We start from the raw sequence: 20,450 nt of genomic DNA on the forward strand, positions 1-20,450 counted from the left end.
ATCCTGCACCTTAAGAGTTTTGCTGTAGGTAGTCTGTAGTCTCCCTTAACTGACTGTTATATTGAAGATTAAACGTTTAGAAGACGTTTTAAAATCTCTCTCCCTGTTGTGGTTTTAGTACCCTGTCACTAACATTCTTTTTAAAAGGCTTATTTAATAACATCTACTTGGTCCTTATTAATATCTTTAATAGCATCTGCTTTAACACACAAGAACAGGAATTCTTTTTTTGTTGTTTGGTTTTTGTTTGTTTGTTTGTTTGTTTGTTTTTCGAGACAGGGTTTCTCTGTGTAGCCTTGGCTGTCCTAGACTCACTTTGTAGACCAAGCTGGCCTCAAACTCACAGCGATCCGCCTGCCTCTGCCTCCCGAGTGCTGGGATTAAAGGCGTGCGCCACCACGCCCAGCAGGAATTCATTTTTTAAAAAATAGGAACAGGAATTATCTGCTTTTATTCACTGCTAGTTCTCAGTACCTTTAGCAATGCATGACATTAATAGATTCTGAAAACGTTTTTGGAGATTTTTTTTATATGTATGTGTGGTTTTTTTTGTTATTTCGTTTGTTTGTTTGTTTGTTTTGCTTTTACCTGTGTGTGTGTGCACCATATGCATGCCTGATGGATGCCTACAGAGACCAGAACAAAGTATCGGACTCCCTGGAACTGGAGTTACAAACAGGTAGAACTGTTGTGTAGATGCCCAGAAGTGAACCCAGGTTGCCTGCAAAAGTAGCAAGTGCTCTTAACCGCTGAGCCATCTCACTAGGCTCTGGATAAACATTTTAATAGGTGGATGAAGGAAAGACGCAGGAGTGAAATCATTCAGCTTACATTCTATACCAACAAAAATGTTAAGGGAGGATCAACAAACATACACACACTTGATTAGGGAAGGTGAGGCATTTAAAACCCAGATATTGTAAAGAAAACTAAAATGTAGTTAAAAAGTCAAATATTTTATATTAAATCCCATGAACTCTAGCTAAAGCATATACTTTAAAGAAAACTTAAAATGTTAAATGCTTACATCAATAAAAATAACTAACAAATAAATTACTATATAGGTTAAAAGTAAAATAATCCTAAGTATAAGTAAGAAAGAGGAAAATTATTTAACTATTAAAAAACCAAACAGCAAAAAATCTGGTACTTTAAAGAAATTAAATTAGCAAAATTCTCTTAACCAAATTTAATCAAGACTTAAAAATGAGACATCTTAATATTGTTACAGATGCCACTTGCATTTAAAAAGTTAAATTATGAACATTTTTAACAATAAAATTGAAAGAACTGGACAAAAACCAAGGAAAATATAACAACAATATTTGTATAAAAATGAATAGAAAACCTGGATAATCACTTATTACCAAATTAATTGAACTAATAGCTTAATTTTTTTTCTAGAAATGAAAGTGCAAATCTAGACTATCAACAGATTTTACCAAATGTTCTGGAAACAAAAACTATCGTATTTTTAAAACTATAACAAATAGAGAAAAGGGAGGGGGGAATCACTTCTTATTTTCTGATGTTAATATTACATTGAATATCAAATATTAAGAAAGGTAATAGGAGAAAGAAAAATAAGAGGCAGAGAAATGCAAATCAGTGTTAGCCCAGCACACCTCGCTGTGCTGGTGTGGAAGGGCACTCTGTCACACTGCTTGGACTTCTCTTAGGAGTGCAATACTGGCTTAGTATTTGAAGTCAGTTGATATAATCCATCACAGTGAGGACAAAAGGGGAAGCCCACATGATCGGTTGGCCAATGGGCCACTGAGAACCCTGGCTGTGAAAGAATGAAGCGTGGAGCGGGTGATCAAGTTCACTGGCACCACATTGCTTAAAGAAAGAAGGTAACACACACCCTCCGAGACGCTGAGCCAGTGGCCAGGCCTGAATTCACGTCCTTTCTCAGTGTGCGCTTCAGAGAATGGCATCTTGTGAAGCTGCAAGGCGCAAATAGTCATGGCCTCATAACAGGCTACAGAAAGGAAGTCTTCCTTCCTGTGTCCTTTGCACATGGATAGTGTTACCTGCCTTTTCTGGTATTTTTCCTCTCCTTCTCTCCTATGCTGTAGGATGCACTGATGGTTACAAGTTACAGCACAACAAACTAAAGAATATGAAAACAGAATAATCACCACTATTCTAAAACCTGAAAATGATCATGAAATGACCTGAAAATTGACAAAGTGTTGAGCTTTCCCCTATGACAAAACTGGGTAAGATTAACAACTTAGAGGAAAGGGTTTGGCTCACCATTTCAGGAGCTTCAGGCCAAGGTTGACTTTGGGCCTGAAGCAAGACAGACCGTTACCACATCAGGATCATGTGAGTGACACCACTTACCCATGGCAGCCAGGAAGCCGAGCGATGAAGACACCAACCCCCCGCCCCCCAGCAAACCACTTCCTTTCGTTGGGCCCCACCTGCCAGAGTTCCATCAGCTTCCTACTATTTTGAGTCCATCGATGGATTCGTGCATTCATTGGTCAGAACCCACATGATCCCTTTACGTTCTAAAAGTCCTATTTCTCAACACCAGAACTGGGGGGGATCACGTTCAGCTCAAGAACACCAGGAGAATACTTCACATTCAAGCCGTAATGTCTACCGTGGGAACACCAGGTGATGTCTCAGTCTTAAGACGACTATATATTCTATGTATTTTTAAGTATAAATGGCAAATAAATGGTGTCAGTGGATGTGAAATATTCCATTTGGATGCACTTTGGTCACCTTTTTTAACTTCTAGTATGTTTCACTGCTGCCATCAAGCCCTTCTCCCAATGTACAGTTTTTCTCACAGTGGAAGGCAGAGCCAAAACCGCCTCTACGCCTCTGAGAACCCAAGTGTGGCCACAGAGCGTGATGTTAGCCAATTGGACAGGCACAGTTCCAGAAACGTAAGCCTGGAACAGGTGACTTAACTTAAGGGGCTGGAGAGATGCCTCAGAGGTTTTGACCTTGTGGTGTTCTTACAGAAGACCCAGGCTGGGCTCCCCAGCCCCGCATAGCAGCTGACAACCTTCTACGGCTCCAATTCCAGAGGTTCTGAAACATCCCTTTGCCTCAGGCAGCAGGGCATGCATGTGGTATGCATTCATACATGCAGGGAAAACTCTCATGCACATAAAGATAAGCACACATATGAATAAAACAGCAGGATGAAGGAAAGTACGGGGAAAATGGAAATAATGAGATGAAAAAAATTAGGAAGAAAGCATTCCATTGGCGGCTGAGCAGAAGCAACGTCATCCCCGTTTACCTGAGGCCAGCAATTTGGATGGTTTCTGGGAGCTGCCCAGAAATCCTCACTGGAAGGTTGCTTGTGGCATCAATTTTTTTTTTCACTTCCTAGCTTCTTACAATGCTTCATCATTACTGTTGGGTTGATGGATTTAGAATCACTATGGAAACACGCCTCTGGGTCCATCTATAAGACCATCTCCAGAAAGATTTAACTGAGTTTAAGGCTACCACTTCGAAGGTAGCCATCACCGTTCCATGAGCTGGACGCCAGGATGGAATAAAAAGGGGGAAAGTGAGCTGAGAACCAGCTGCCTCTGCCTTTTGACTACTGTGCCCATAAAGTAACAGGTCACCTCACATTCCTGCTACCACACCTTACCTGCCTTGTTGGACTGTGTCCTTTCAAACCGTGAGCCAAAACAAACTCTTTCTCCTTCTTGTTGTTTTTGTGAGATTTTCCAGAGCAGCTAGAGGAGTAGTGGCTCGTCCACCTCTCTTGGTTGCTCCTTGGTTGCTTACAATTGCCAGGCTTCCTGTGTATGAGCCACTCAAAATCCTAGGCTTTGTCTACTTTTATTAGCCACCATAGATTTCCATCCTGGAAACCAAAGGCTTTAAGCTCTTTGGGATTAAAATGTTCTGAAGTTTATGTCTTTCTAGGTTAGAGATAGCACTTAACTTCCATCTCAAAAGTTAAAAAGTAAAGAGGGTTTTGATTAAATCCACCAGAGGAATTCTTTGTAAAGAAGGAATATCTGGGCAAGAATTCAACAAGCAGGAGAAAGAAACAGAAGTTTTTTTTTTTGAATGGGTTAAATTGCAGTCTTGTGGCTTCTGTGACCAGTTAGGGGGCCAGAGCCAGAGCACAAAGCATGGTTGATATTTAAATTCAGTTCATACTTATGGTATATTTACAATGCTCTTTGCAATGAAACTATGTGATTGCTTTAACATATGTAGCCTCATTCAAGTCCTCAGAGCAACGGTACGTGACAGGTTATGCCACCCTTGTGACATTTAGTAGTCATGGTCAACTTGGCTATGTCTGGAATGATCCAGGAGACGTACCTCTGGGCATGTCTATATGGGCATGCTACCTTAACTGAAGAGGAAAGAACTGCCTTAAATGTAAGTGGCGCCGTGAGCTGCGCTCCCAGCCTGAATAAATAGGAGAAGCAGCCATACAGTGTCTCTCTGCTTTCTTAGTGCGGATGCAGCCTGACCAGCTGTCTCGTGTTCATGCTGTCATGCTTTCCCTGCCATGATGGACTACATGCCCTTACATCACATGCCAGAACATTCTTTTATAAGATATTTTGTTATAGGAATGAGAGAAGTAGCTGATGCAGCCTGGTTTTCCTGGATAAAGGAGACAGGTTTAGGCTTGAGGATGTGACTGAATGGGTAAGAGTACTGTCTGATTCTCCACAGGAATCAGATTCAGTTCCCAGCACCCACATCACAGCTCCAGGTCCAGGAGTGCCAACACCTTCCTCTGCCCTCCCTGAGCACCAGATACATGTGGTACACAGACAAACGTGAAAGCCAAACATCCATATGTATACAGTGAAATATATGTGTGCCTATATGAACATACATACATACACATATGCGCACACACACACACATATATATGTATATATGTACAATCTGAGGTTCAGGGAAGGTTTAGACAGCATGGTCAGCTCACACTATTTTTTAAAATATATTTTATCAATTTACGCATATTACCACTCAATGGTTAGCCCATCCCTTGTATCCTCCCATTCCTCCCTCCCTCCCATTTTCCCCTTACTCCCATCCCCTATGACTGTGACTGGGGGGGACCTCTTCCCCCTGTATATGCTCATAGGGTATCAAGTCTCTTCTTGGTAACCTGCTATCCTTCCTCTGAGTGCCACCAGGTCTCCCCATCCAGGGGACGTGGCCAAATATGGGGCACCAGAGTTCGGCTCATACCATTCTTGCATGGTAAAGTTAAATAGTGTTGCCCAGGTTTCTAGTCTGTCAGACCTGGGATCTCAACTCTAACCCCACTGTTTGAATTGTTAGTGTGATGGCTTGCTGCTGATAATTTTCCTCCTTTTAATACTGTAAGTTTGTTCAAAGTTTAGCCTATCTTCTCTGTATCAGCTCATGACCCTCTTCCTCGACCCAGTGAAATAAAACACAGAACTCTTTTTTTAAAAAATCAATCTGAATTTTATATTTAGTGAGAATGAAGACTAAAATAATGCTTGGTTTTATATGATCTTAATAGTCAAATCAAAAATAGCCCGTAACAATTGGAACTTAAATTAGAAACAGTGAGCTATGCTCTGTTTCTGTGGTAGCATAATAAGGAAAAAATTAGATGGCCTAAGAGATACCGTAATTACAATACGTAGGTCTAAGGCTTTAATATAATCTCTAGAAAAAAATCCATATGCATGTAATAATTGTCACCAAAGTCCACATGTTAGTCCATCATGTGTTCCTGGAGGAGTGTGCTATGAAGTGGGGATTCTCTGTGCCTACTGCTGGGGCTGCCCTCTGCAAGCTGAGCCCAGCTTCCCACAGCAGGAACCTGCAGACATCTTGCTCACCACGGCCCGGTGAAGCAGCGGCTCTTTCTGCTCAGGAGAATCTTCCTTGTTCTTGAGCTGAAGGCAATTATTCGCCCACTACAGTGGTTAAATGAGAGCAGCCCCTGTGTCACTAGTGCTGCGAACTGAGGCTTCAAAAGATTTTTTTCTGACCCCCAGTGTGCCCTTCTCTGCCGCCTACTTATGCATCCAGATGTGACCTCTCAGCTATTTCTGCTGCCATGCCTTGGCTCCACCATCATGGGCTCCAACCCTCTCAAACTGTAAGCTCCATTAAGTGGTTTGTTTTGTAAGTTGCCTTGGTCATAGTGTTTTGACACAACAATGGAAAAGTGACTAAGACCGCTGTTGCTGAAATGACATTAGACTCTGGAAGGCTTCTCTGCCTGGCTAGTTCCCAAATAATCGAGACAGACACCTCTTGGATTTATTTATTTAAAAAAAAAAAAGCTTTAAAGCACAGTAACTGCGCAGATATCAAGCCTCTAAGATACTTTGCTATTTCCCTGCTACACACCCCAGATTCCTTGCCTTAATAGTTACTGCGTGGGCTGCTTCTGCTCCATCAGGCCAGCACAGGCCGGCCACGTGCTTATGGTCCTATCACGTAGGCTCTCCTATTGCCTGCCCGTTGACTTCCCTCTCTGCAGCGTCCTCTCCTGTTTCTCCATCTTACGCTTCCTCTCTACTCTCCTGCCTCGTCCTCCCTTAAATGACCCAAACCGCGGGAAACCTGGGCTTTGCCTACCTCTCTTCTGCCCAGCCACGGGCTTCAACAACTTTATTAACCAATTAACTTTGACTTAGCTGGAGCAAAGTTTAAGCAGCAAAGACTGATGTACATGGGAATGCGTTCATCTGAGTAGCAACCAGATTTGGGGGCCAGTGATTAGCGTTAGGATACACAGCCCCAGGCCAACGCCCAGCAGACAGCTGCAAAAGATTGCGGCAGAAAGAACATCACACATTGAACACACGGAAGCATGTGAGTAGAAGTCAAAATTGCATAACAAGTACACTAAGAAGCCAAGGGGGGGGGGCGGAAAATGGCCGTTTGGTTAACCTTTCTCATGAAACGGGTACTGTGTACACGGGGTCTCCCTTGTAAACCTTAAATCCTTGAGCTCAATTTGCCCTCCCACCTCAGCTTCTCAGCATCCAGGGCTGTGGGTCCACAGCATTGCCCTGGAGCCTCAGGAGTGCCTTCACCACTGCTCCTGAGGCACTGACAGGAAGCGAGTAGCACTCACACGTGTAACTCACAGAGGTCAATTACTTACGGAACTGCTTCTGAGTGAAACGGATGTCAACACATAATTCGTTCCTCTCACATCCCCCAAACAGTGGTGTTTTGTTTTGTTTGTTTTTTGGTCATGTTTCACTAGCCTTCTTGGAAGATTCCGGTATAATCAATAACCAACTGACAAAAATGCATCTTTAATTGGCTTTTCCTCTGGTAACTTTTCCATCAAGTACTACTGTTCTCCTGGAAATTCTTCTCAAACTAATTATACATATGCCTTGACTCAGGATATATCTTCAGGAGAATATAGGCAAAGAATCCTATATGTACCCAGATCTTGTGTGTTTCTGTGTATGATTCTCAATATGACTCAGCTAAGCTTTTACCTGTGTTTTCTTTTCTTTTTTTTTTTTTTTGTAGTATCTGCTATTTAAAATCACATGTTAGCATTCTAAAAATAGTTCTTTCTTTCTTTTTTTAACTAATTAATTAATTTATTAATTCATTCATATTACATCTCAATTGTTAGCCCATCCCTTGTATCCTCCCATTCCTCCCTCCCTCCCATCTTCCCCTTACTCCCCTCCCCTATGACTGTGACTGAAGGGAACCTCCTCCCCCTGTATATGCTCATAAGGTATCAAGTCTCTTCTTGGTAGCCTGCTATCTTTCCTCTGAGTGCCACCAGGCCTCCCTATCCAGGGTACATGGTCAAATATGGGGCACCAGAATTCACGTGAGAGTCAATCCCCACTCTTCAGTCATCCATGTTTACTGCACGTATTGTCCTTGGTTGTGCCATAGTTTGAGCAGGACCCCTGGGCCCAGATCTACCCGTCATAATGTTCTAGTTGTAGGTTTCTAGAACCCTCTGGGTCCTTCTATTTCCCCATTCTCCCATAGTTCTCTCACCTAGAGTCCCACTAGCATGTCCTCACATCTATCCCACTTTCCTTGTAGGTGAAGACTTTCATGGGAAAAATAGTTCTTTCCTATCCTAGAGATGTTGTAGCATCTTCATAATGTATCTCTCTTGATATTAGAATCAAATAAAGCATACGCAAAACAGAGCTTTGGTGTCTGAACTAAGAGCTGTTTTGCTCAATGTCAGCTCAGCTATATAGAATACTACATTTTGTGAAGTCAATTTGCCCCTCCATGCCTCAACTACCACTCTTAGAAAAATGGAATATAATTCCCATTTCTCTGGTTGTTGTTAGGACTCAATGAACTAATATGTGTGAAAATGCCCATTACAGCGCCAGGCAGATAATCATCCTGGCAAGCAAGTGCTGTTAGATGAAGTTATTACCACTATCAGCAGGATAGGTTTCTACCTGAAAGTCTGCCACTGAGAGAATGAAGTACCCATCTTAAAAATTTGCTGTTTCCCCCTCAAACTTTTCACTGGTTCTTATTTTGAAGACATAGGTAACTGCCTGAATTTGCTTAGTGCTGAGGATCAGAATGTCTCCTTAGAACACATTTAGAAAACCACCATGTATATCTTCAAGAGACTCCAAGGTGTTACCACTCTCACCAATACCTCTTCCTCACAGCCAGTCCCTCCTGTGCTGAAAACATCACGGTATTTTCACAGCTCTTGGGCAGTCCTTCGTCAACTCAACAAGTACAGAAAAATACATGTGGTAGTGTAAGTGGGAGCTATGGCATCCCCATGCAGAATGCACACTTACCCTGTGAGTTCAGAAGTTGGCTACCTAGACAGCCAAGAATTCCTAGACTCCTGTTGCTGGATGCCTACCTACTCCTGGGCCTAGCTACAGTTCATCACCACCCGAAGCCAGTTTGAACTACAGCTTAACTCAACGATGGGGATGATTCTGGGTCCTGTATCGATTGGTTCCCCCAGTGGAGCTTTGCTGATGCCAGGAAGAGGAAGTCAAGTATACAGATGATGCAAGATACCACTGTACCCATGATATATGTGGATCCACTCCTCTACTTCCCAAGACGCTCTACCTGTCATTTAAACACACAACTTTATTCGTTTTGCCTCCTTTAGAAAGTAAACCTTTCTGCCTGCTCCTTGATAAGAAAAAGAGATGGCATAAGAGATTAATTGTCGATATAATGAGATACCAATTCTCACTGCTGATGTGCAGTATAACTGTTCGTTGAGACTTACCAACTCCTCTGCTCTGTCCAAGTTAAAGTTACTGTTATCAGTATCTTTTCTGTCTCTGTGATGAAACACCATGACTAAAAGCAACTTACTGAAGGAAGAGCTTATTTTGGTTTATGGTTCCAGATGGAGAGTCCATAATAGTGAGGAAGGTGAGCTGGCATGCCGCCAAAGCATGAAGCTGAACCACCACATCTCCTGGAGATGCTGAGAAACAGAAAGATGCAACTAGAAATGGGCTACGGCTCTACACTCTCAAAACCCACACCCTGTGACATAGTTCCTCCAACAAGCTTTCACTGCATAGAGATTCCTTAACCTCCCCCAAAACAGCACCACCGCCAAGGGACCAAGTGTTTAAACACCTAAGGCTGTAAGGTGTTTAACCTTACCACTCAACCATGACAGTGGTTACATTAAGTATCAAAAGCAATGACCTTTGCCCTTAAGGATTTTCTGCTTAGTCAAAATGACAGAACATCATCAAATAATGTTCTACAAAGTACTATAAAGGAGGTTGGTCTGGTCTCAAGCAAGCCTGTAACACAATAATTTGATATACTCAAACTGAAGTCTAGAATGTTTTCTGGACTCATGATTCTTGTACAAGGGAAATAGGTTAACAATACTTTTCCCCCCAGCATGCTACTTAAAGAGGAGAAAGTTGTTCTTTTGTTGTTGTTTGTAGTTTTGTTAAATTCCAATAGATCCTTTTTAAAAAGTCTAGACACGTTGTGTGGAGTCACATGAAAGAAATGCATTATAAGTCATCCTCACACAAGTCACAGGATAGGACATAAAAGAGGTTCGAAGGGGAATGTTTCCAGAAATAGAACAGGGAGAGAACAAGGAAGAGAGTAAAAGTCAAGCCTGAGGTTCCCACTCTCCATCTGGAGAGGCCAGGTTGACACTGTTGTGTCTTCGGAATGGGTGTTGGGTAATAGTTGAGAAGATCTAACGGCTGAGCCAGCATACAGTCTCACTGTGCTGTCCATACCCCATATGGTTAGAGCCGCCAGTTCCTTGGCTGTAGGAAGGAAGACTGAGATGCAAAAAAGGCTGGAGAACAGAGGAAGGAGTCCCGTCTTAGGCACCGTGGCAACTCTTACAAAGGAAAACATTTCACTGGGGCTGCCTTACAGCTTCAGAGGTTTAGTCCAGGCGGGGAAGCATGGCGGCACGCAGGCATGGCGCTGGAGAAGGAGCAGAGAGTTCTCCGTCTGGATCTGCAGGCAGCAGAGCATCTGAGACCTCAAAGCCCATCCCCCACAGTGACGCACTTCCTCCCACAAGGCCACGCCTCCTAATAGCGCCACTCCCTTATGGGCCTAAGGGGGCCATTCTTCTTCAAACCATCACAAAGCCCGAATATGGGAATAAAGAGACCACAGAAAATCATAAATCACAAATATAGTTACCTATATAGTCAAAATTCATTTTCTTCTTTTTTCATATCTACATCTTCAGGACATAGGGGTTTAATCTTTGTAAAGTGCATATGGTAGGGACAACTGATTGACCCAGCACCTTTTATTCAGATGGTTTCTACTTACCAACTACAATTTTGGTATCAATAAGATGACTGATGCTACATGATTTTCTTCTCTACTCAGCTCTCACTAAGCAGTTTCTCTATCCCAACTTCAGGAATATACTAATTAATCTGTGTTTATAATAATCTTCAAATCTGGTGGTTGCCTCCAACAAAATGAAATATCTCCTCCTTGTGAACATTCCCATGGGTATGTAAATATAATGTAAAAAAAAACCTTTAAAATATAATAAAATAAGTTCCTCTCAATAATTGTCCAATTGAAAGATTATATTCTGCTCCAAGTACCTTATCAAAGGCCAGAAAAGATTCCACCATTTCATATTTACAATGCATACAAGAAGCCTGACTTCCTGACTGAAACAGAGAAGGAGCCCTTACTATCAATGGCAGCATGTCTTGTAATACCAAAATCGCCCAGATCGCCCAGAGTGTGAGACCCCCCGAAATGACCACCAGGACTCAATACCGTTGCAACATACATAGGGTCCTGTATTACAGGCTCAGAGCTCGGGTCACAATCCTTCCTGACGCAGCAGGATAGGAGAGTGACACCGGAGCTTCAAGGGTAATGTGTTCATAAGGGGAAAAACTGTAATTGGGGGTTGGAGTCACAGTAAAGAAAGGGAAAAACCGTAAGTGGGGGTAGTTGGTCACGGGAATGCCGACTTTCAGGTGGGTTGGGTCCAGGAGGCTGAATCTCCAGGACAGTTGTTTTAGCTCAGAGGATCATTGGGAGTTAATAGTATCTAATCGCTTTGGTGGAGTTTCTGGAGACTGCTGGCAGGTCTAGTTTATGGCAGTGTGTGGTCAGTCCCAGAACGCAGGAAGAAGTGAAGTCACTGGGAGGACAAGTTCTCACAGAGCATTCACAGACCACAGCATTAGTTGCAGAATGTACATTACATATAGAATATGGCATTAATTTTGCCCTTATAGTCCGTGCATCTCTTGTTTCGTCTAATAAGAAAGAGTCAGTAAGTAATTGCTGATTACTACCAAACTACTTCTAAGAATGCACGCTTTCAAAGTAACATTTTAAATATAATTTTTAAGTAGAAAATACTATTTTGTAATGTCTTGATACAAAGTGATGTGATAAAAGGATGATTTCTTCATCTTAAAAACAATCAAAATTTGGAATCCCTCTTTAATAAAGCATGCAAGGATAGCATTTCTTGGTGACAATGAGTAATTGTTTTCACTGTCTGTTGCAAGAGCAACAGGCTTTTGTTTTAGAAAGTCACATTGGTAACTAAAACCACAAGACTATGAAGGCATGTTATATATTTCCCTAGACACTTGTTGAATCGATTTTTGGCATTTCAAACTAATAGTTTTCACTTCACATTTGTGAATTTTCATTTAATAAAATTCATTTGGAAATGGTTCTATTTAGAGTATGAAAGTCCTGATGGCCACGGTAAGTCTCTGAGGGTGGTTTTTAGTGAGTAAAATATAACCATGGCTGAAAGGTATCTGAAGAACACAGATACTGATGACATGGTCCAATTTCAGGTAATAACAAAATTTCAGCTCCTTTGGACAATCTTCTGTGGGCAGCAAGGCAGATGTATAAAAGGGCAAGATATCGTTGATAATGCCTTCCCAGCAAGAGCAAAATCAGTCTGCTCCTCCTGTCCTTTCAGCATAAACAGGCAGGATTAAGGAAAACAGCAGAGGGGGGAAGAGGAAAGAAATCACATACTTGCCACCAATTAAAAAGGTGCTACTTTGTTAACAGTTGCTCACTGTTGCAGGAGGAAATTTTTCACTTCTCTGAGTCTGTCGTCATGGCAATGAAAATTGAGACCTATTTCTTCCCAGCTTTAAAATCCCATATAGCCATGATTCACCCAAGTATGAGACAATTCTGAGAGGAAAGGCAGCGTGTAGGAGGAAGGAACATCTGTGTGGGCTCCTCTGAGCGCGAGGTGCTTTGCATAATCTAACTTGTCCCCAACATTAACACACCTTGGAAACACCATATCCAGTCTGCAAAGGAGAAGGCTGGGGCTCTGAAAGCACCTTGGTGGGGAGTGCGTTAGGATGGGCTGGGCTGGTGGTCCACCTCTGTATTCCCAGCACTCCGTAGACTGCACCAGGAGGATGGGGAATTTGATGCCAGCCTGTGCTCCTTGGCAAGACCTTCTCTAAAAGATGCCCACGTATGTCACCAGGTAAACTGGGATTTAGGAACTCCTGACTCAGAACTCACACTGTGTTCCCTTTGTAAGAGTTTTGCCAAACTAAAAAAAAAAAACCAAACTCACATAACTTAGCCTGAAGCTCTCTGTGTGAAGGTCGGATGTGTTTTTCTTATACACTGAAAGTTCCAAATAAAAATAGGTCTTTTTTTCATGGGGGTTTCTGTAAAGGAATTTTTGATATCTATTCCTATGTCAGAAATAATGCATTAATGTGAAACGATGTGTGTAGGATGCTTAAAGAGGGGGAAAAACACAACCTTCTGACCCAAAGCAACCTGGAGAGGAAAGGGTTTGGTTGGTTTTATCATTTATAGGTCGTCACCCAAGGAAGCCAAGGCAGGGACTGGTAGGAAGGGACTGAGTCAGAGGCCATGGATGGGGTGCTGCTTACTGGCTTGCTCCCCCATGGCTCAATTACCCTGCTTTCTTTTTTTAATTATTACTTATTTATTTATTGTATATGATTACTTTATCTGCAGAAGAGGGCACCAGATCACATTATAGATGGTTGTGAGCCACCATGTGGTTGCTGGGAATTGAACTCAGGACCTCTGGAAGATCAGGCAGTGCTCTTAACCACTGAGCCATCTCTCCAGCCCCTACCCTGCTTTCTTACATAGCCTAGAACCCCCAACCCGTGAGTGGCGCCACCCACGGTGGACTGAGCCTTCCACATCAATCGTTAATCAAGGAAAGCACTCCACAGACACGCCCACAGGCCAATCTGATGGAGGTGATCCCTCATCTGACATTCTCTCTTTTCGGGTGACTCTAGCTTGTATGAAGTTGCTGAAAACTACCCAGCACAACGTGGCTCAATGCATGTGTCTCTCTGGCAGAATATTGTATGTGATATGAAACATAATCTAACGGTTTGACACAACTGTCCTTCTACAAGTAGTAACGCTGACTTACTTAACTGACTGCTAAAGTTAAGCACAGCACTTCAGTTCTAACGAATGCTATCTCTGAGACCTCTCCTAATCTACAATTTCAAAACATCAGTGGCCATCAAGGGACGACATCCAGGGCAGTTAATTCCTCCCTTGTGTGTGGGTTCAGAGACACGAGGAGCCAAGGAGTCTCAGCAGCCACCTCAGTGTTGTGGTCCATAGGCTGCCCTCCCGGAGGAGTCACCCTTCCTTTTGGAATCCAGGACTTCTAGAATAGTAGAGCTTTAATCTGGGGTAAGACATAAAGCTTTGTAGATCACTAGGAAACAGCCTAAGAGAAGGCTGTGCTAATCTCAGCCCTTGGTTACTGGACCCAAGAACCCTGGCTGCGAGAGAAATAGGACTGCCGCTCACTGGACTTGGAGTATGTTTTGTATCCTGAGGCCATTCCCTCGGCTCTGCTACCTACTTGGCACTGGAGCTCCCTATTCGAAGTCATCCTACCATTACTAAGACCGATTCTTTGGCACGGTCAGGCCTACGACAAAACAGATGAATTCCTCTGGCTAGCTCCCTGATGACTTCCTTAGCCAGGAGTGATGTTCGCGTGGGAGCCTGTGACAGCGGCTAAGGCATCCTACAAATCCACAGATGGTGGGTTTTGGCAGGAGCACTGAGTACAGGAAAAGGGAAATCCACACAGCCCAAGTATGCATTCTAGTAAGAGTGATGTGCCGTGGTTGAAATGGCCTGAATTTCCAATCACCCACCAAGTGCCTCTAAGCATTCAAGGCCTCAGGACAAATTCGGGTTTCACGGGTGTGAAGGATACATCCCCTGGACCTCCCCAGGTAGAGTTTTTTATATAATAGCTTCACTGTAGCTTTCCTATCTCCCCGTACCTTGGTGCTTTCCTTCATCGTGTACTGAGACGGCGCTAGAGTCTGGCACCACGTGGCATAAGATGCCTTTTGCTCTGCACTTCACCCAGGCTGCTCTTAAATTTTCCTAAACTCTGCTTAGCAGCCTTCATTCCGTCTGCAGCCTTACATCCCTCTTTGTGGGGTGGCTTCACGTATTCATAGATGTCAAAATTAGGATGTGGCTTTCTGGAGGAAGGGGCTGCCACACCTTTCCAGCTCACCTCCCTCAGCTGAAAATTAAGATCCATAAGCCAGACCCTGTGGCACAGGGCCATGAGCCCAGCTACTCGGACAACAGAAGCAGGAACATCGCAAGTTCAAACCCTGCTTGGATGGGCCCTGTCTCCAATAAAAACTACAAAGGGCTGGAGAGAAAGCAAGCTAGTGGCGAAGCCCTTGCCTAGCATATGAGCAAGTGTAAGATCCAAGTTCAATGCCCAGTACTGCATAGAGAAAAAAAGAATTAAGTTCTAGAAAGACAAAGGCTTCATTGTGTTTTTACACCTCTATACCTAACAGCTCCTGGGGAACACGAGGCACTCAAATCCTTATAAAATGAATCAGGAAAGAAATCAAAGAAGGATTAAAATGAAACAAGAGCCCTCAAGGGAATATTATCCAAATATAGACTATAGAAACATAGAATAGAGAGAAAGAAAACGAAGAGTAACATCAGAGAAGCCATAGTTGGAGATGTTTGAATTATCAAACGGTATTCTACAGGCACACCGCCATGAATAAGCTGAGTACATCTGAAGCCATACCAATTGTCAAGGACCAGATCTATTTAAAGGCTAAAGAAAGAACGAGGGGAAAATCCCATTGATTAATAACCCAAGACATCCCAGTTGGACTGAGGTGGGCTGCGAAGAAAGGGAGAGGTGGAGAGTAGAAAATTAAAAGTGTTCTCTTACTTTTTTTTTTCTTTGCTTATTAATTGTACATATTTATGCTGTCCATTGCAATAGTTCAACACGTGGACACAATGTATAGTGACTAAATCAGGGTAAATGTTGTCATTTTCCTTATAGTTTATAATTCTTGTTGTTTTGCATATGCATTTTTGTTTGCTTTAGTCACACCGGTAGACAAAAAGCACCAGCTCTTACTCTTTATTCTGACTGGACCTTCTCAGTGTTGACTGACTTCTCTGGTCTCCCTCCATCCCCAGATGGCTCAAGTTTCTAATAATCGTTATTCTGTTCTGCACTGAATTCACATGGTTTGGGGGTTGGTTTGGTTGTTTTTAGCTCCCACATGTATTTGAGAACATGAAATGGTTTCTTCTGCATCCACCTCATTTTATGAAACATAACGTCTTCCATGGCACTTGTTTCCTGTGGCCAAGCAGTATTCCATTGTTTATATATGCTCCATTCTTTCTTAATCCCAGCATCCATCTCTGGGCATCTGGGTTGAGTCCATATCTTAACCACTGTAGCGCACACAGCGAGGCAACAAACACGAAGGGTACAGATAATGCCTTAACAGGCCGAGGGCCCCATTGGTAACTATCTGAAAAGCAAGCAGTCTGTTTTCCCTTAGAGACGGGAAGCCAGCAGATGTAAAAGAGGAGGCCAGGCGTGGTGGCTCATGCTTGCAGTCCCATTACTCTGTGGGGAGGGGGGGCTAAGGCAGGCAGACTACCATGAATGTGAGGCTACACAGCCTGAGCTACAAAGCAATAGGAAAAGCATACACTGTGTAGGTTCCAGAAAAAAAGAAATGGACAAAGACGCCGAGGAAGTTCTCATCGAATCTTAAGGCAAAGTCAAACCCTTGGGGTGAGACGATTCTAAGCAAATCCTATGTGTGGCTTGAAAAAAGGAAAGAACATTCTTAGATAGGCCAACACTGAAACTAAACCACCTGACTACAGGAAGGGCCAAATCAGGGGGAAAGTGCCTGGCTTTCTCACAGGGCTCAGATTACAAAAGAGTTTACCTCCCAGGATGGAAGACTTGCCAACAGTCCATAATCCTCAAGGGTGACAATACTCCCTGCTGGCTTCTAACCACAGAAAACCCTCAGGCCTAATGAAGGAGCTTAGGTAGAAGTCACTGTGAAATTGTCCAGGACTCACGGTCTCCTGGTGGTGCACTGGAACTTTGAGACAACTGCTGCCACTGAGGCCTGAAGAGAAAAAGGAAACTCAAAGCCCCACCACCATTCCATTGTCAGAATCATGGAAAAAGCCAGAAGAGTTAGTGTGGACACAGCAAAGTGACCTGGGCTGTAAGAATAAGTAAGAATCTATCTCCCAAAGGTGAGTTCAGGCCCACACTGTTATTGACAGTCTTACTCTGCGTCAGCCGCTGTGTTTCTATATATAATCTATTCCTTATTGTACCTTATGATGAATTAGAAGTGCATGGAACTGGTCTGTGTGTTGTTCAAAGGTCAGTGACATATCCAAAAGCACAGTATTAGTGCTAATACTGTGTAAGGGTCCAAAAACCACTGAAGGAAAACCCCAGACTCAAATAGTATGTAAAAACGGAGTTTATTCTGCAGAAACAGCCTGCTTGCAGGAGTCGGCCATCTATACAAAATGGTGGTGACCGGAAGTTGGAGGCAGCAGGTGTTTTGAGAGGCTTCTAGGGGAATCCTATCTGCAGCTACATGACTCAAACTGGGATTGGCTGGTCCTGGTGGAAGGGCTACATGACTCTGTGACTTCTTTCACAACCTCCTGGTCATGTCCAATCCTCACAAATGGAGAGATTGATGCAAGCCCATTCAAATCCAGTCTACTTTCTCGTGTCTATTTACGACGTGGTTTGGAGTCTTAAAGTAGACATTAGAAATAAGCCATGATTGCTCAGCGGCTAAGGGCGCTGGCTATCCCTGTGAAGAACTGGAGTTTGCCTCCCAGCGTCCATGTCTGGCAGCTCACAACCACCTGTTATTTCAGCTGAAGAAGTTCTGATACCCTCCTTTGGCATCTGTGGACACGGACACACACACACACACACACACACACACACACACACCCCTAAGTAAAAGTAATAATGAGATACTTCATTATTTGTAATAATGAAATTGTTTTTTAAAAATCCATGAATACACACAAGGTGCGGAAACCCCACAGCAGCACCCTGATGACTTGGATACTATAAAAACCGGGAATCACATGAAACACAATACCTAAAGCTACCAAACAGGTTTTATACTGTGAAAAGTTATGCAGGATGCAGAGATTTCTCCATACATGGCCCCGCCAAAGCAATTGGTGTCACAAGCTGTTTTCCATCGTCAATGGATCTGAGCAAACCTGCAAATCCAAGGTACTGTCTGGTTAGCCTCAATCTTAGTCATCAAATTCAATGGCATGAATGAAATAGTCGCACTTTTCTATCAGAAGATCAAAACCAAGGATACATAATTTACACACCATTTGCCGTAGACTGTCCTTGTCATTTGCTAGGCTTTTGTGCATTCACTGTTTTTTGCTTCAACATGAGGTTACAGTGTGGAGGAAACCCACCCTAAAGGCCTCAGCTGTCCATGGACACCAAGTGCCCCAGAGGCTCACATCAGCCAAGAGCCACCCCATGGCTCCCCGTTCATCACTGTCATTTCACAGCTCTCTGGGTGTGACATGCGGTCAAGCCCAAAAGCTTAGGAAGATTCTAATGATCCCAAAACACAGACATCAAGATCAGTCCTCAACTTCAGAAATGCAAACCCTGCCCAGCTGCTTTCCTAGAGGACTGTGCTGCAAAAAAAAAAAAAAACTGCAACAGGTGTTAGGTATAAGCAGAGCTCTGTCTTACAAGAAGTAAAACCACAGGATAAAGGGGGAGTCCGGGTAGGTGCTCTTGGTAATTGGTAGTCTTGTCTTTCCACATCAATCAATGTCATCAAGATAATCCCCCACAGACCCATCTTGCAGGGGATAGTAGGGTTGGTCAAGTTGGTAATGAGAGCCTACCATTCACGGCATGATGTCATACTCAACGCAAAGGCATCTGAAGTCAGAAAATATGAACATAGAAAAGTTATATTAAGACACTCTTCATCCATGGTAATACATTCAATTAAAATATACAACAAAACGGCCCAGCCATATGCATAGAGTTGCACGTCTGACGCCACAATAAATCAGAACATTTTCCTCATCCCCAAATAAATGTCCTGTTCATCAGTAATCACTCCTTCTCTCAATGTCTCTCATTCCCAGACAACTACTAACATACTTTATTTATAGAGTTGTCTTTATAGGACCCTTCACACATATGAAAACACACAGCCTGTGCTAGACTAATCTAAAGTGATGGTCCCATCTTACACGCCACTGGCAGTATGTGATTTCTCCAGCTCCCACAGGCACTCAGGACCACTCTGGTTGTAGCTTTCCTGGTATATGTGATGTTTCTCACTATGGCTTTGACTTTGCCTTCTCTTGGGTTTTATGGCATTGGGCATCTTTTCATATACTTAGTGGCAGTTTGCACATCTTTGGGGAAATGCTTACTCAAGTCCTTTGCCAAATTCTTAATTGGGTTGTCTTTCGGAGTCCTTTTATCATATGTGGTTGCAGAAACTCTTGATATATTCTGGATATGAGACCTGAACAGCTAAATAATTTGCAAATAACTTCCCTGCCCCCCCATTCTATAGGTTAGTTTTTCATTTTCTCAATACTATCTGTTGGTGTAGCTCAGGAAGAGTGCACATTCTTAGCAGGCACGGAGACCTGGGTTCAATCTACACAAGAACAAAACAGCCCACAGATACTTGTAGTCCTGATGTAGTCAATTTATGTTATCTCTATTGCTGCCTGTATCTTTGGTATTACAGTTGAAAGTCCAAGGTCATCTTTGGCTATCTGAAATCTCAAAGAAAGGAGGAGGAGGAGGAGGAGGAGAAAAGAGAAAAATCCAGGGAGGAGAAACATCCTCTAACCGGAGCTCATGGAAACGTGGACCTCTTTAGCTGTGAGTTTTAGAGCCTTCCCTCTCTGCTCTATAGCTCTTAGCCATGAGTTGGTTTTTACGTGAGGGAAGATGACACAGCAGTCTACGTCCACTGCTTTGCATTGTGCTTTTCCTAGCCAACATCTGGCAGTTTATCAAAAAATTAGACCACGTGTATGTGCACATTTCTTATACTTTTTGGAGCTTCCAATTATAGCCCACTGGTTTGCGTGTTTGACATCACGCCAGATCCACTCTGCCTTGGTTCTTATAACTTTATAGGAAATTGGGAAGAAGTGAGAATCCTAAATTTTCTTTTTCGGGGTTGTGTTGGTTATCCTGGATCTCTGGGATAGTCATATGAATTTTGGGGACCCACTTGTTGATTTCTGTCCCCAAATCTCAAACCCTGGCTTTTGCGAGAGTGAATTGAACTTCTAGTTCATCTGGGGGAGTATTACTATTTAAACAATTTTAAGGCTTTTGAACTATAAAAACACAGGATGGTTTTCGGATGGTTTTCTGTTTGTTTCTTTCTTTTACAGTCTTTCAGAAAATAGACATTTTGTACAGGAATTAAGGTACTCTACTACTGCATTGAACAAACGCAGTCTGTCCACCTCCGCAATGCCTGGCTGTCTGGTGTACTTGTGTTCCTCACAAGCAGCCAGACTGTATTTATTCTGCTTGAAGAAGCTTCTGTTCTTTGCAATCAAATTATCCT

This window comes from Acomys minous, assembly GCF_964271855.1.
Source record: "Acomys minous genome assembly, chromosome: 11".
Lineage (NCBI taxonomy): Eukaryota > Metazoa > Chordata > Mammalia > Rodentia > Muridae > Acomys > Acomys minous.